Below are 15,783 nucleotides of genomic sequence, written 5' to 3' on the forward strand. Positions count from 1 at the left end.
CTGGTATTTTTACGTTTAATAAGATCCCGTAATAAAAAATATAGGTTTCCCTTTGAAAAAACAAAGTGGACCTTCAAGTGACCTTGAAAGCGCCACCCAAATAAAAAACTGACACTGCCCCCCTCTTTCGTACTTTTCGAGATATTCGGCTGGAATGTTCTCGAACGAACACCCCGTATAAAATGTGAAGGTGGTCGTGTTCGACTGTGATAGGTTTCGCGTTGAAGAAGAGTACAACAACGAACCTGACGAGCATAAGGAACGACCAGATACACGATCCCGTTTCAATCGCCCAGCATCATGGCTATCTCCGCGACAAGGTTAGGCGAGGATCGATGGCTGGTAGGTAGCCGGCCCGGGTTATGGGCCGATCTTCGGGCAGGGTGTGCGATCTAAGAAATACGAGGATACTTTCGGGGTAATGGCTATTACCATTCGTCATCGGGGAAAGAGATTAAAGTTAGCCGGTGTTCGAGCCAGCCGCCGATCCGGCGATAAAGGGGCGCCATTCGAAAGCTCGTGAATTTCTTGGTCGTGGGGGCGCGCGGGAGAGGGTGAGGCGTGAGAGCTAGCGAATAAGGGCGCGAGGGGATGAACGAGGGTGTCGTACCCGGCCGAAATATAATCGTGTTACCTCGGCCGTGATCCCACACCGTCGAGAATTCACCTGGAAACACGCTATCGATTCCACGAGCCGATATAATCCTCGGCGCGGCTGTCGGATACCATTCCGCGAGGCTACGCCAGACAATTGTTAACAGAAGTGTATTGAAAGGATCAGCCTTATCAGCCTGCTGATGGACGGCTCGTATCAAAGAACAGGGGAGGGGGTGAAGAGAGCGAAGAGACGGGGGATGAGAGGGGGAGGTCCTCGACACAGTGTGTGCAACAGCTCGTGGCGATATATATATACATATGTATGTATATATATATATATATATTCATCGATCCATGTTCCATTGATTAAGTGGAACGCGAGCCACCAGTGACCGTATCCCGCCACGGTTTTAATCGATAGGATTATTCTGTTCCACGCTCGAACTCGCCAATCTCGTCTACGATTGCTCGTCCGTGGCCGCTGATCTAATTCCGCCTCTTCCCTCCACGAGTCTATCCTCCCCTCGATCCTCTCCCGTTCGATCTGTTCTCCTCGTCCCTCTACGCCTCGTCGATTCTCGCCCCTCGTTTTTCGATCGACCGGTGCCAAGCGATCGTTAACGGTAACGAGGCAGATCCGAAGAGTAATCAGTAACGAGGACCTACGCGCGAGAACTAATGATTGCCGAACTGCTACCGAATTTTCCACCGCAGGACGACACCCGCGGACGTTGCAACCCGAAGCTGTGCGATCCTCGGGTTTATGGTTGTGCGTCGCGTTTTGTGGGGGAGGGCCGATTTTTTGTTTTAGAAAGAGTTTTTCAGACTTTTTGGCGATTTTATGGTTCTGGCTTCGTTGGCTGCGTTTTCTGTTCGTTTTCTGAGCATTTACAGAGGAATTTACGCGAAGGAATTAATTTATTGCTTGTGGTACGTGGTAAACAATTATTAATCCGAGAGATCAACTGTTCGTCTTTGTAGAGTTTTGTGACTTGAAGAGTCGAGGAATTATTTCAGTGAAACTGAAATTTCAGTTTTTGGATGATGATGTCTTTTTGTTATACTGTATTTTTCACTTAAATATTTTTTTACTATTTCTGTTTCAGGTAACGAGACTGTGGGTGATTTTACGGTGATTTACTTTCTAAAGATCGGTAAGAAAGTTTTGGATTTATCGGAAAATTTGTACAAAATTCGAGAATTGACGAATGGTATTAAATTCAAGAATTCACGAATGGCATTAAATTCAAGAATTCACGAATGGCATTAAATCCAAGAATTGACGAATGGTATTAAATTCAAAAACTTGCGAATGGTATTAAATACAAGAATTGACGAATGGAATTAAATCCAAGAATTGACGAATGGTATTAAATTCAAGAATTCAGGAATGGCATTAAGTCCAAGAATTGACGAATGGTATTAAATTCAAAAACTTACGAATGGTATTAAATCCAAGAATTGACGAATGGTATTAAATCCAAGAATTGACGAATGGTATTAAATTCGAGAATTGATGAATGGTATTAAATCCAAGAATTGACGAATGGTATTAAATTCGAGAATTGATGAATGGTATTAAATTCAAGAATTGACGAATGGTATTCAATACAATAATTGACGAATGGTATTGAATACAATAATTAACGAATGGTATTAAATCCAAGAATTGACGAATGGTATTAAATTCAAGAATTCACGAATGGCATTAAATCCAAGAATTGACGAATGGTATTACATTCGAGAATTGATGAATGGTATTAAATTCAAGAATTGACGAATGGTATTCAATACAATAATTGACGAATGGTATTCAATACAATAATTAACGAATGGTATTAAATCCAAGAATTGACGAATGGTATTAAATTCAAGAATTGACGAATGGTATTAAATTCAAGAATTGACGAAAGATATTAAATCCAAGAATTGACGAATGGTATTAAATTCGAGAATTTATGAATGGTATTAAATTTAAGAATTGATGTATCAATTTTTGGCTGTGAGTGTGGTGGAAGATCTCTCGCATTTCGCTGCAATTGACGTTTATGTACATGTCACGTTCACATTTGGTTTGTACACGATATTACGAAGTTGGCTGTGGTTTCTTTTGTACCTCTGATAGATTGACACCTTGCAACAGAATTGTATTATGTTACTTTGACTTTCAAAGGACTATTGAATCGTGTCAGTAGCAGACGTGTTAATGGGATTAAATTGATCGGACGTTAATGAAGTGCTTAATCTCTGTGAGTGTTGTCAACCTGCAAATGCGTTTTGATAATCATATCTGAATACAAATTCTCGCGAATTGATTTAAAAAATTTTAACTAAATACATTTCTTTATTCGCTGTTTTCATTATACTGGTAATAATATAAAATTTGTTTCAGATTTCCTTTTCTATGCTGAATTACACGAAGAAAATTTCATTTTGCTCGTCCAGAACAATTCATTTTCGATTAAAATGAAATGTAATTATAAATGTAATTGTAATTTGACAATATAATATTCGATCGCAAGATTGTTGAAAGAAACCAAAGAAGATAGACTTTAACAATTTACGTAGTACGTATGCATTTAATTATGTTGAAATGTCAGGCATTGATGAGACGTGGCCAGCAGAATCCAATCATGCATTACATATAGGATATCAAATTTAATTTTCCCAAACACAAAATTATACTTTACGTCAAGCACCGATGAAAACGACACACAAAATCAATCACTTTGTAGAAAATCACGTGAATTGTTCACATGTTATATTGAGACAATTTATTTTCCATTAAAGTAAAACGCGTTCGTTCATAAATGTTCAATCAAAATATTCAAAAAGCGAATTTCCCATTGACTTATTAATTTAAAAAATGTACCTGGTACGTGTTTATATTTCACTTAAGTGGAAGTGGCAAGCGATGGTCAGACACAGCGATAGAACCGAGAAATGTCTAAAGAAAATTCCAATTCAATTACTGTCGAACTCGTTGGCTCACACGAAATAGAAAATCGATACAATAAGCCACCCTGTAGATTCTCCTGCGGTGTAAACACAGAATCGGGTATAATTCAGGCAATTAGCGGTCGAAGAATCGGGTGAACAGGTTAACCCGGGAATTAAGTAAAAATTCCCTTACCACTGGCGAAACCAGATCGTCGATACAAGTGGATTAAGGCAACCTCGGCCAGACACAGACGATATAATGTACACAGGGTGTCCCGTGCTCCACCGATCGAAGATTGTCAGTTTCATTACAATCTTATGACAAAAATACTTAACGAAAACTTTGAAAATCTATAAAATCTTGATACAAAGAAATGCACACTTTAAAGTAGAATAACTTTTTAAAAAGCTTCAGCCTTTTTGAGAGGTTAGAATCATTCATTTTCATTCGTTCCATTTTCAGGAAAATTGCATTTTGTTGGAATCGTGACACGTGACATATTTACTACCTTTCACACGTAGTATTATTTCTCCAGATTTAAACGTGAATTTTTACGCTAAATATACTCAATGTACCACGTTTAATTAGGGTCTGAAAATTGCAAATTACTCAGCACCATATTTTCAATTTGTATTTCATTACAAAAATTCCTTCAATCTTTTCGAATCATTTAGGTTGCTACATTGGTAGTCAAAGCTACAAACCTGTACAGACATTATAGAATGATGTTACAGTGTTCTTGACTTGTGAAAATTATTAGAAGTTGTTAAAATTGACTTTGAAAATTTTTGTTTTGCGTCTAGATCCGCAGAGGAGGAATGAGTCACCCTGTGCATAGTAAGTTGAGGACCGTTGTTTAATCCGGGAATTTCGGGTCCCTTGGCCTTAGGGTTTGGAATTGAAACCCATGGGCTCCGTTCACGCACGAACGGCAGTGGAACGCGTCGGTTTTAACCAGCCAGCCGGCCAATTAATTGGAAAAGCAAACGAACAACCGGTAGACGACTACGACGACGACGTTCCAGGTACAGGCTGCGGCCTGGGGGGTGGGGGGAGGGTTTGCCAGAGTTTAACCGTGTCGGAGGGTAGGGCAGGATTAATCCCGACGGTTTAAATCCTAGTCGAACATGTCGTCCATGGGAATCGGTCGCGGGTAAACTGATCCACTCGACCGTTCGACATGTCAATCGATGGATGTGTCCCCCCAACAGTTCCAAGCCAGCCATGTGTGCCAGTTCTTCGAGCGTAGATCAAGGTTCAATTCTACGGGTCGGTTGACCTATCACTGGCAGACTGTACCCTGCCCTATCGGGATTCCCGCGAGTCGGCTTCGTCCGCAACCCTTTCGCTGATAAGGTCCAGATCTTGCCCCCCTCCCCTCCCCCCCAGAGGATGCAGCCTTCCGGACGGCTGCGTTGGCCGCGATGTACCCGAAAAATAGCTGCTGATTTTTTCCTGGACGCCCCTGCCTCTTGTTGGCAGCCGCTCGTGATTTATTTTGCCCGATAAAAAGTCAATTTAGCGATCATCTCAGAACTTTTTTTAAAGATTCTAAACGCTTGTCTTGGTTGTTTTTGGTTAGGTTCTTTACTAGAGAAAATAGTGGGGGTAGATAGTGATAGAAGAAATAATTGGTTTTGCTTTTGGTAGCTATTGGTGATTTATTTTAGCAGATGAAAAAGTGAATCTGGCGTTGGTCTTGAGAGTTTGTTGACGGTCGTAGCAGTTTGTCTGAATTGTCTTGATTTTATTTATAATTATTGGAGGACCCCATACATAGTGCTGTTCCGCACAGAAAGCCATGGCACAACGGTCCTGTTAATGATGTAACATTAGCGCACTAGTAATTGAAATTCAATGTACATAAACGACTATGATTGTGGATCAGAGCCACCTCTCATTAGCAGCTTCGTTCTACAGTAGATGAGGGCTGTGTGTGGTCGGACCGTGATGGTAGAAATTGTTACTACTCGTAAATGGAACTGAAAGCATAATGGTGACGCTTTCGTAGAAACACGGAGTATTAAAATTAAATATTATATTAAACACACGATTATCTAAACATAATTAAGATAATTTTCCTGACTGTAGTATTTATTGCATAAAGTTTTAATGTCTTCATAATTATGTGGAAACACTTTCGTTAAGTAGATCCAACTAGCTTCTATTAATATAAGTGTGTTTCGTTGTATTTTTAAGTATACAATATAGGATTAATGGTTCAGTCTGGTTCAGTATCACATTATTCAGTAGAACAGGTCGATGTATGGTCCGGCACAACCGAAAAATAGTATAGCTAGTTTCGTCTTCTCTTAAAGAAGTATTCCACTGTGTTTTTAAAGATCTATTTTTGACAATCGTTCCCTATTTCTGTCGCTAAAGATTGTTCAACAATAATTCAATATTTCTAACGTTTCTCCCCAAAAAATAATTCTGAGCAAAAACAACTACAATTACCCTGACTCGAATTTTCCTATTTTTTTATACACATGTCATTGAACATACACAGTCTACAAAATTGCCTGCAAAAACCTCGTTTATAATTTTAAAAAATCTCATAAGCGACCCAAGATAAATGAAATTTTGTCACAAACAAGTCGAAAGTGTCCCAAGTCCACCAACACCGGAGCAACAAACAATTATTCGGTCTACTAAACATTACGCGACAGCGTAATCGCACGCAATCTGCAAACCCAATCATGCTCGTCCGAACGAAATCCCACGGGGGTCAGAAGCTTTTAAGACTGCGGCAATAAAAGTCGGGCAGCTCGTAGAATTAGATCGTTCTTGTTTTACGGTGGGTCGGATTAGGGTAACTTGAATACTTTCCCGTTGACCCACCTCATACAAGAATAATTCGACCGGCCACCTCGATATCCACTCTATGTAAACAGACCACGAAGTTTCGGCAGTTTCTTTCGACTCGATAAAACACCGTTTCGCTCGGGGATGTTTTAGGGGGTCCTTTGTCCGAGATCATGAGTTCTCTCTGGCGGCGGTTCTGCCAAATGGTTTGCAATGTAATTATTTGGTTTGCGCAAAATTAATTGCGGTCTTGGAAACTTCGAACTTCATCGTTTGTTTCAAGGTAAATTGAGGGGATGCTTCGAACGTTCTCGTTTGTTTCAAGATAAATTGAGGACACACTTCGAGCAAGAACGTTCCTTGTGTTTTTGTTTCATTCGAAAATTATTTATTAACGTCTCTGTGCTACTAACGTCTCCAATTTGTAATTTTTTCATTTCAGAGTTAAATTTTATAAAAATAATAATTTTTTGACACTGTGCCTACACTGGTCTAAGGGATAGTTTTACATATATTATATTAACTTTACTAATGTCTCAAATTTGTAATTTTTTCATTTCAAAGTCAAATTTCGGAAAAATTAAAATTTTTTCACACTGTGCCTACACTAGTCTAAGGGATAGTTTTACATATATTCTATTAACATCTCTACGTTACTAACGTCTCAAATTTTTAATTTTTTCATTTCAGAGTTAAATTTCGGAAAAATTAGAATTTTTTCACACTGTGCCTACACTGGTCTATTGGATAGTTTTACATAAATTATATTAACGTCTCTATGTTACTAATATCTCAGATTTGTAGTATTTTCATTTCAGAGTTAAATTTCGTAAAAATAAAAATTTGTTGACAGTCTGCCTACACTGGTATAATGGATAGTTTTACATATAGCACTTTAAAAACATTCAAAATTGTGCAGGTTTCTCTTAAAAAAATTGAACCTTGTCATTTTCATAAGGCAGCATATGACAGTCACTTTTAGTGCCTAGTAGGTTCAGTGACGGAAGGGTGTCTTTTTCAGTATAATGATTTTAAGTGAATCATTATGGTACAGCAATGGTAGTTGATAGGCGTTCAGAGGGAGGTTCGTAGCTCATAAAATTGCGATAATTGGAGACCAGGAGGCAAATAACTGGAACTCGAAATTTGGCTATAAGCGCGTCGCGACCCCCTAAGAACAATTTCATGAATACGTAATTATTGAAACGTATCTACTTAGGATTCTATTCTGTCGTCGCGCGTGCTCCCGGGGACCCAGTTTTCATTCTGTGATTAGAGAAAAAGGCGTCGCCGGTGCGCGTGGGGCGTCGGTTGAGTCGTCGAATTGGGTAACAATAGCAGGGTTTTTTTCGTGGGCGAACGACCCGGCTTCGCGCGAAAGTATAATGAAAGTTAATTTCGCGCAATCAATAGTGATTACAGCGTGTTCGCCCGGCAATCTTCAGTTTTTACCGGGCGTAACAGGAGACGTTCTTTGTTCGTTGCCACGCTCTGTCTCTCCACGCTTTCCATTCTCTTCGTTTCTTCCTCTCTCTTTCTCTCTCGTTCTCTCCTTCTTTCTCTCTTTTTCCCGCTCTCCGTTCGCCGTGTCCCCGAGGATTAAAGGGACTTTTTATTTTCCTGCTCGCGGAGCGAGCCCGGTTCGGGAATTAGGTTGCTCTTTCCGCTCGCGTGGAAACGGTTCGGTTTAGTAGACCTACTCGGGCGCGCACGCCATTCTCGGAGTCCCGCGAGCAAACACTCCGGCCGCGCAGTTATTACTACCCCTGAAGGTCATCGATCAAATCCCAATTTATAGGCTGTCGCTGGTGTCACAGAATGAAATTCGACTGCGAGCCGACGATCGATATGCCTACGTTTCACCGTTCCCCCCTCCCCTCTCTCTCTCTCTCTTAATAGTTTATCTTAAAGGGGTATTCCACTGTGACAACTCCCAGAAAAATCAATCTCCTTTGCATACAGTAATATCTCAACACTTGTGAAAACTCTAGGACCCAACGTTCGCTTGTATCGTGTACTGTTCGGCGAGACAATACTAATTCAGCAACAAAACTCATTTGTTTTTGATTATTTTTGTATGAAAATCTTGTCAACGTAATCCTGACTCTTTGCTGATTAAAATGATACCAGACACGACACTGTTTGGATCGTGTCCGCCTGTGTAATCCTCGATATTGTAGGACCTCGATTATCCGAACCAGTGAAAGGTACGTAACTGTTTGGACAACGTAACAGGCGCTAGATTAAATGTTTACAGATTTGCACAGTGAATCGCAGTGCGGCATATGGAACGTTTTAGACTGAACCGTTTATATGCGAGAAGGTCATTCAAGGTCATTGACGTAGCGCAGGCCCACGTAGAAGAAATTTATGAAGGAGAATCTTCAGTGTTTTTTTTTCATGATTGAGACCAGTTGCAATTTTTCCATCTAGTAAACTGGTTTAAGCAATTTAAAAATATTTACTATTTCCAACCTATTGAAATGATTATGAAGAGAAAGAAATGTCTTGGAATTAACACACATCATTTTTATTATGCGCGAACATTTACAGTCTACTGGTAATCTAGCAAACGTCTAATTTTTTGCGAAAGAATTGAAGTGGTTTGGTTCACTTTTAAAAAGGTTATTCCCTTCTAGGGTACTGTTCGAATGCTAATGGTAGTGACCGTACATAAAATCTTCTTTCTGCCCTTCACCGAAAATTTCCATCGCGGTCCGATCGAGGGGGCGGTAAATATTGAAATGCCTGTCGCAATTAAAACCCGCTTCCGAGCGGTGATCCCGCGATGAATTTCACCCTTCCTCGCCAAACAATGGCTGACTTTCAATCGTCCTTAATATCGATTCGACGCCGCCGATGACTCGGATTCACCCGGCGTAATTGTTTCCAGCTGCGATCCATTTTTGCCGTATTGATCCCGGGTACCGATGCTCGACCTCACGGTCCACGATGTGTCCGACCATGGCCAGACACACGGCACCATCATCGATTTTTCGGGGCCACGCTGCTCTCTCTCTCTCTCTCTCTCTCTCTCTCTCTCTCTGGCATGCCGCGGTGCCCGCGACGCTCGATTGTGCACTTTCACGGTTTATTTATGGTGGTGACCCCCTTTCCCACTGGTCTCCGCCCGCCATTTTCTGTCCCATTGTCATCGAATGATCTCTGACGACTGCAGCCGCCACTCCGTCTGCCGACTGAACCAACTGCTCGCTTTGCCAGTGGATTATTGACTCTCGAGTTCATTATAGCCTACGTTTCATATACCGTAAGCCAATTAGCAGGGTTTTTTTACAATAATAGTACTGATTTTCAATGATACTACTACGTTTGTTTGCTTAGTGTGAAATCATCGGACGAATTTTGTCGCTTTGTGCTTTGAAAATAATTTTTTAACGCATTTTCTGGCTCGTCAAACGTTACAGAAATTATTGAAATTAATAAAGCTTTCATCGGGGAAAGTTTTAGAAGAAAACTTTTAACGGTAAGATTTATTTGGAGGGGTTATTGAAATTAATTGGAAAGTTGTTTGTAATGTGCAAAATGAAGGATGGCGACCGTTATTTTTGCGCCATGCTCGTTAAGGAAACTTACGAATTGAATAAGTAATGATCCCGAATGAAATTATTGGATTCCAGTACTTTTATTTCTGAAGTTTCCCAAGTTTCAGAAGATAAAGTCAATGTATGGTCAGACACTGTTCGAATATCTTTGTGAAATACAAAACGAAGAACGTCGGCCATTATTTTTGTCTCGGCTAGTAAAAGAAACGTAATAATTCGGTAAGTAATAATCCCGAATGAAATTAGTAAATTGTGGCTCTATTATTTCCAAAGTTTCTCTAGTTTCAGTAGATAAGGTCAATGTATGGTTCGACGTGATTCGAATATATGAATTTCGGAGTTTTACTACTTACATTAACTACTTTCATTTAGTTGCGCGGATTTTCGAATTGAACTTTCAAGCTTCAACGACTCAGTTAATATATTTAATGTTGGTTCTTCACGCCAACAATAGTAATAAAAGTTTATAATTTATTTTCGATATAAAGAATTCTTTAGGCGACTAAATGAATTTTTCCCTTGCTGCGGTTTTTAGAAATACTTATAAAAATCGATGTTGACATAACGATGCAGTTAAATTATTAGTTTAAAGATGCACAACTTCCTCAGAATTTATTTAAATTTATTTACGAAAGTACAATTTGGACTTATTTGTAAAATTTGTTGCCTGTTATGAAAGTTGATTTCCTTAACAATTGTTGCTCATCCAGTTTGTTAGAAAACATACAATTTCTAATCGTTCTTAAGTAAAAATGTACAAACTATTATAAGTTATTAATTTCAATAAGGCGAGGGAATTTTAATTATACCAGAAAGAATAAAAATCTGTTGGATATCGTTATCACAAATACTGAGAAGCAGATCAACCGTTATTTCTCGCAGCAAACGATTGAAAACAGTTTAATATCGAATTAATAGCGAGCTAATAATTGAAATTCAATACAGAAACGTTCAGGATCGTCTATCCTTACGATATTATCTTCCTTTGCCAGTAGATAAACTCAATCTACGGCCGGACGTGGTTTCACCGACAACTGTTCCGTTTCCCCGGCTTTGATTACACATAGTCGTGCACTGACGCGGTTTATTTACAGAAACAGCTTCTCCCACGGTCTTCGGCTTTCACTTTTCTGTTCCGAGATCTTGGAAAATAGAAAGAAAATCCAAGTACACAGACGATCCCATAATTGTTCGAAACAGCTTATAAACTTCCAGTTTCACCGGCAATTTAATAAAAATCAGAGTAAGTAGAAAATATTACAAATCAGAGGACTTTCTATATTTATTTAATGCTAAACTGATATATTTTATGACCAAATTCTGCTTTTATTTACATCGTTATTCGTTCTCTTTAATTTTTCTATACACACCATAATTGCAAGAATATTCACAGTTTACTGATAAAAAATGCAATGAAAAACTGATAAAACTAGGATTTCGTTTCTACAGTAGAAATTGCACTGAATGCACCGGACAAAAATTATCCGTTCGCAGTATTCTCTCCTAAATAAATAACTCTAAACTGCGTTTCAAATTTCAACAGGAATTAGCATTTAGTGGAGGCGGCAAGTTATAGCCAGGCACTCCAGTAGATCTCCATTCAATATCCAACGGACCAACCAAATGTCCAAAGTAGATTACCGCGATGCGCATTCCATACACCGAGGGAGCCCGAAATGTCTGACCATGGTTTACCGTTTCCACTTCCACTTCGTCACTCGTCGTCGCCGTCGCGCGTAGAACAAACTTTGAAACTCGATTATTCCTGGAACAGGACCCCGGGCGAAAAAACTTCGTTCTACGTTTTCGACGTGTTTTTTCATGCAGAATCACCCTGACCGCGTTCCCACCTCCGGTCATAACCGGGGACCGTGTAAAATCGTCATTTACTGCACCTGGCGACGCTTTTTCCACAAATTTACAATCTTTCTCGCCACTTTGCACGAGTTTACCGGGAACAACGAGTTAATTCGCCTCGTAACGAGTCAAGTCTCTTCTTAGTTCAACGAATAATTCACTACATTTACGTTGATTACTGACCCCAATTGATTACCGACCTCAATTTCATCTATTTCAATTTTTGTAGTGAGGTACTCATCTTTATTTGAGTTAATGCTTACAATTTAAAAGACGTTCACAACGGAAATATATTCACGATTTCGATACAAAATGAAAGGAGTTAACCATGTTATATTATGGGAGAGTCAACAGTAATTATCTGATGATTTTACAGTTGCAGGACCTCACTCGTCATTTTATTGGTTAAGCATTTGGATTGTGCAAGATTCGTTTATCTGCGACATAAAATAAAATAATAACAAATACATGAATAATAATGTAACAAATAAATAATAATAATATTTACGAAATAATCAGTACGGTAACATATTAAATTCTTGAATTAGACTTCGTTAGAGCTGGAAAAATATATAGACAGAGATTTATATTTGGAGAAGCGTGCATGATATCCTCAATGACATTCAGTATTTTTGAACATTTGACATTCTGGGTTGTTTAAAATACCAATACGAGAAAGTGAAGCAGTCACTGGTGGTGCGAGCCTCGCTTTCGGACCTTGCGCCGTGCCGACCGGTGGATTTTTGCGGGGGTGGCAAGAACAACGGTAATTTCGCGTCAGGTAGCAGGTGCGAGTTCGCATAGTTAGGCGGGAAGGGACCGAAGGGGAGCAAGGGCAACGTCCGGGGAAAGCGGGCGTGAAACTCGGCGCAGATTCGCGCGGGATGCTTCATTGCTTTCCAATGGCCGGGGTAACTCAATTCCGCGATGTTCCTACTCGCTTGTTTTCCGCCTTTCCATGCCGGAACGTTATATTTGCCCGGTTAAATGTTATTTTTATACTGCGGGACCGTGCATACACACACGAAAACCGTGGAAAACCGGCCCGACCCGGCCCGGTCCGACGGCTTTTAAATCGATCCCACCGGAATTTCGTTATTAAACCGTTACCCACGCGTTCCGCACGCCGCTATCCGCTGTCCCGCGTGCGAATATTTCCGCGCTAGCGGCTCCTGGCGAAATTTACGCCGTTCGCGTGTCCCGTTGATATTTACGACGGCCACCGCGACGCCACCGTTGCGTCGTCTTGCTTTTCAATTTCATCGGAACCTGCTACTTCAGCATCGTGCCCGACCATTTTTCTTCGCGGATTTATCGGCGACGCCCGACGGATTAGAACCGGCCACTTGACTCGCTTAGGTCTCAGACAGACTGGAACGGCCCCGGGAAGGAATTGTTTGAAAATGTTTTATGAACCGTTCACGGGCTACAGTGATTAACTAGATTTCGAGGCTTGCCGTTGAAACGTTTGATCGATGCTCAGCTGTTTCCAGTTGAAAGAAATTTTCTTAATAACCTGGTTCGACACCGCTTCGCTGCTCGTTGTAAATTATTCTGTTGTTCGTAGATTTCATTAATGTTTCCGCGTTACGTTCTTTCTTAGTCGCTTCTAAAGGAAATTTTTTTAAATGTCGGACTTGTAGCGATTTTGGTACAGTTCGCACACTTTCTGTCGTGACCGTCTACTATTATTTATTACGAACTGGATCTTCATTTCTCCTACAAATAAAAATTCCTGAGCACTGTAAGAACGTAAACGAAACTATACAATAAAATCCCATGCCAAAATCTTTTATACTAGCTCAGTAAAAAATTTGTAAACTTTCCAATACGACGAACATACGGTGACTCAAACTCCGACTACAGACAATCTCGCATAACAAGCTCAATTTTGATTTCTCCGTTACCCAAAAAATCCTGAATATCATCAATAAATGACCAAACCGGTTCCTCAAAGTCCCACACCGAAACTCCGCACAGTCCCCAGTGAAAACATTCGCAAGTTGCCCTAAACTGCAACCTTGAAGGGGACCTCGCGCTCCGCCGCTTTAACGGCCGATCGGTATCGGAACCGGGCGACTTCCGGGCGGGTGAAAATTTCGGAAAACGTTCTGCGGAGGTTCTGGCAGGTTTCCGGTGTCGGGGCGTAAAGTTGACGGGATTGGTTTTAACCTAATTCTCCGGGCGCGATCCGTATCCGTGCCGGACGATCCGCCGACCGGAAAGACCGCCGGATCCATTCGCCGGCCGGATTCTTTGGACAATTTCCGGGATTTCGGTGTGGGTCAGACTCGCAGGGGTTGGCACGGGGGTGGTGTCCCGGCCGGTGTCGAGATTAATCTCGCGCGGCCTTAATTTCGAGCAGCAATCCTGTTGCTCGGCACTGTGTTTCGAGTTCCCAAAATCCCGGTGTTTACGAGCCGCGTAATGAAGAAGGGAGAAGTTTCTGCTGGGTTTACGCGCCTCGCTCCCGGGTTTTGATCGTTCCGCGTTAAATATCCGTTGCGTCTTGTCCCGGTGTTTGTCAAGGCAAATAATAAATAAACGTCCCCGAACGGGAGCGAGCTGCCGAGCTCGTTTGCGCCCTCTGATGATTCCTGCTCCGGCGTGTTTCGCGCTAAATGTCCCGCCGTGTTTCCCGCGTTTACGGCGTCTTTTATGCCCGCGAAACGCGGCGAACTCAAGATTTTAATAATGGGACAAGCCCCGCGTCTGCTACAGTCAGCTCGCGTTCGCTGACAACGCTTTTACGCGCCCGGTTCACTGCGATTTATTTTCATTCCCATTCGAACTTTTAATCGAGACCCGACTTCATACTACCGGCGCGTATTGCGCTTGACGGTTCGAATTCTGACAGTAGCTTCTTTGTCCTCATTTCGTTTCGGTTCGTTTTAATTACCGTTTTGCTATTCGATGAAAAGAATCCACGAGTCCGCTAATTTGAACAAAATTTTATACATACTGAATTATCGCCAACGAAAGCAGGCAATTAGGCGAATCAAAGTAAACACTTCACCCCTCAAAACGAGCCTAAGTAGATTGTTGTCCGATTTTTAATTGCTATTTTATAGCATTTTGAGTGAAGAGAGGGTTGCTGGCTGTAGAGTAATCCATGGGTTCGCTACAGTAGGTTCGAAAACAATTGTTTAATATATCAGAATTATTTACGAAAAAATTTCAACTTAGGAGAGTGAAAGTACACATTTCACCCTCCAAAACGAGACTAAGTAGATTGTTGTTCGATTTTTTATTGCCATTTTATAGCTTTTTTTAGTGAAGGGTGGGTTGCTGGCAGTAGACTAATCCATGGGGTCGCTACAGTAGATTCGAAAATTTTTTTAATACAGTAGAATTATTCACGAAAAAATTGCAACTTAGGCGAGTGAAAGTAGACACTTCACCCTTCAAAACGAGCCTAGGTAGATTGTTGTCCGATTTTTTACAGCCATTTTATAGCATTTTGAATGAAGAGGAGAGGGTTGCTGGCAGTAGAGTAATCCATGGTTTCGCTACAGTAGGTGCGAAAACAATTTTTTAATACGGTAGAATTATTTCCGAAAAAATTGCAACTTAGGCGAGTGAAAGTAGACACTTCACGCTTCAAAAGGAGCCCAGGTAGATTGTTGTCCGATTTTTAATTGCCACTTTATAGCATTTTGAGTGAAGAGAGGGTTGCTGGCAGTAGTGTAATCCATGGGGACGCTACAGCAGATTCAAAAAATTTTTTAATGCAGTAGAATTATTTACGAAAAAATTGCAACCTAGGCGAGTGAAAGTACACACTCAACCCTCCAAAATGAGCCTAGGTAGATTGTTGTCCGATTTTTAATTACCATTTTATAGCATTTTGAATGAAGAGTGGATTGCTGTCTTTGGAGTAAGCCATAGGTCCGCTGCAGTAGGTACGAAAATTTTTTTTAATATATCAGAATTATTTACGAAAAAATTGCAACTTGGGCGAGTGAAAGTAGTCACACCACCCTTTAAAATGATCCCAGGTAGGCCTGAATCGGATCGTTT

General features: G+C 40.8%; 1 protein-coding gene and 1 long non-coding RNA gene across 3 annotated transcripts in view; one reads left to right on the plus strand and one right to left on the minus strand.

Moving 5' to 3' along the window:
* LOC143360336 (uncharacterized) overlaps positions 1-3,098 on the plus strand; it is a 41,759-nt gene extending 38,661 nt beyond the window's left edge. For both annotated transcript variants that reach the window (XR_013083252.1, XR_013083251.1), the window contains 2 exons: positions 1,704-1,751; positions 2,990-3,098. This is a non-coding gene — a long non-coding RNA (uncharacterized LOC143360336). The remainder of the gene's footprint in view (positions 1-1,703; positions 1,752-2,989) is intronic.
* LOC143360329 (uncharacterized) overlaps positions 1-15,783 on the minus strand; it is a 190,153-nt gene that overhangs the window by 30,437 nt on the left and 143,933 nt on the right. The gene's annotated exons all lie outside the window — the stretch shown is intronic.

Source organism: Halictus rubicundus, chromosome 1 (genome assembly GCF_050948215.1).
Source record: "Halictus rubicundus isolate RS-2024b chromosome 1, iyHalRubi1_principal, whole genome shotgun sequence".
Lineage (NCBI taxonomy): Eukaryota > Metazoa > Arthropoda > Insecta > Hymenoptera > Halictidae > Halictus > Halictus rubicundus.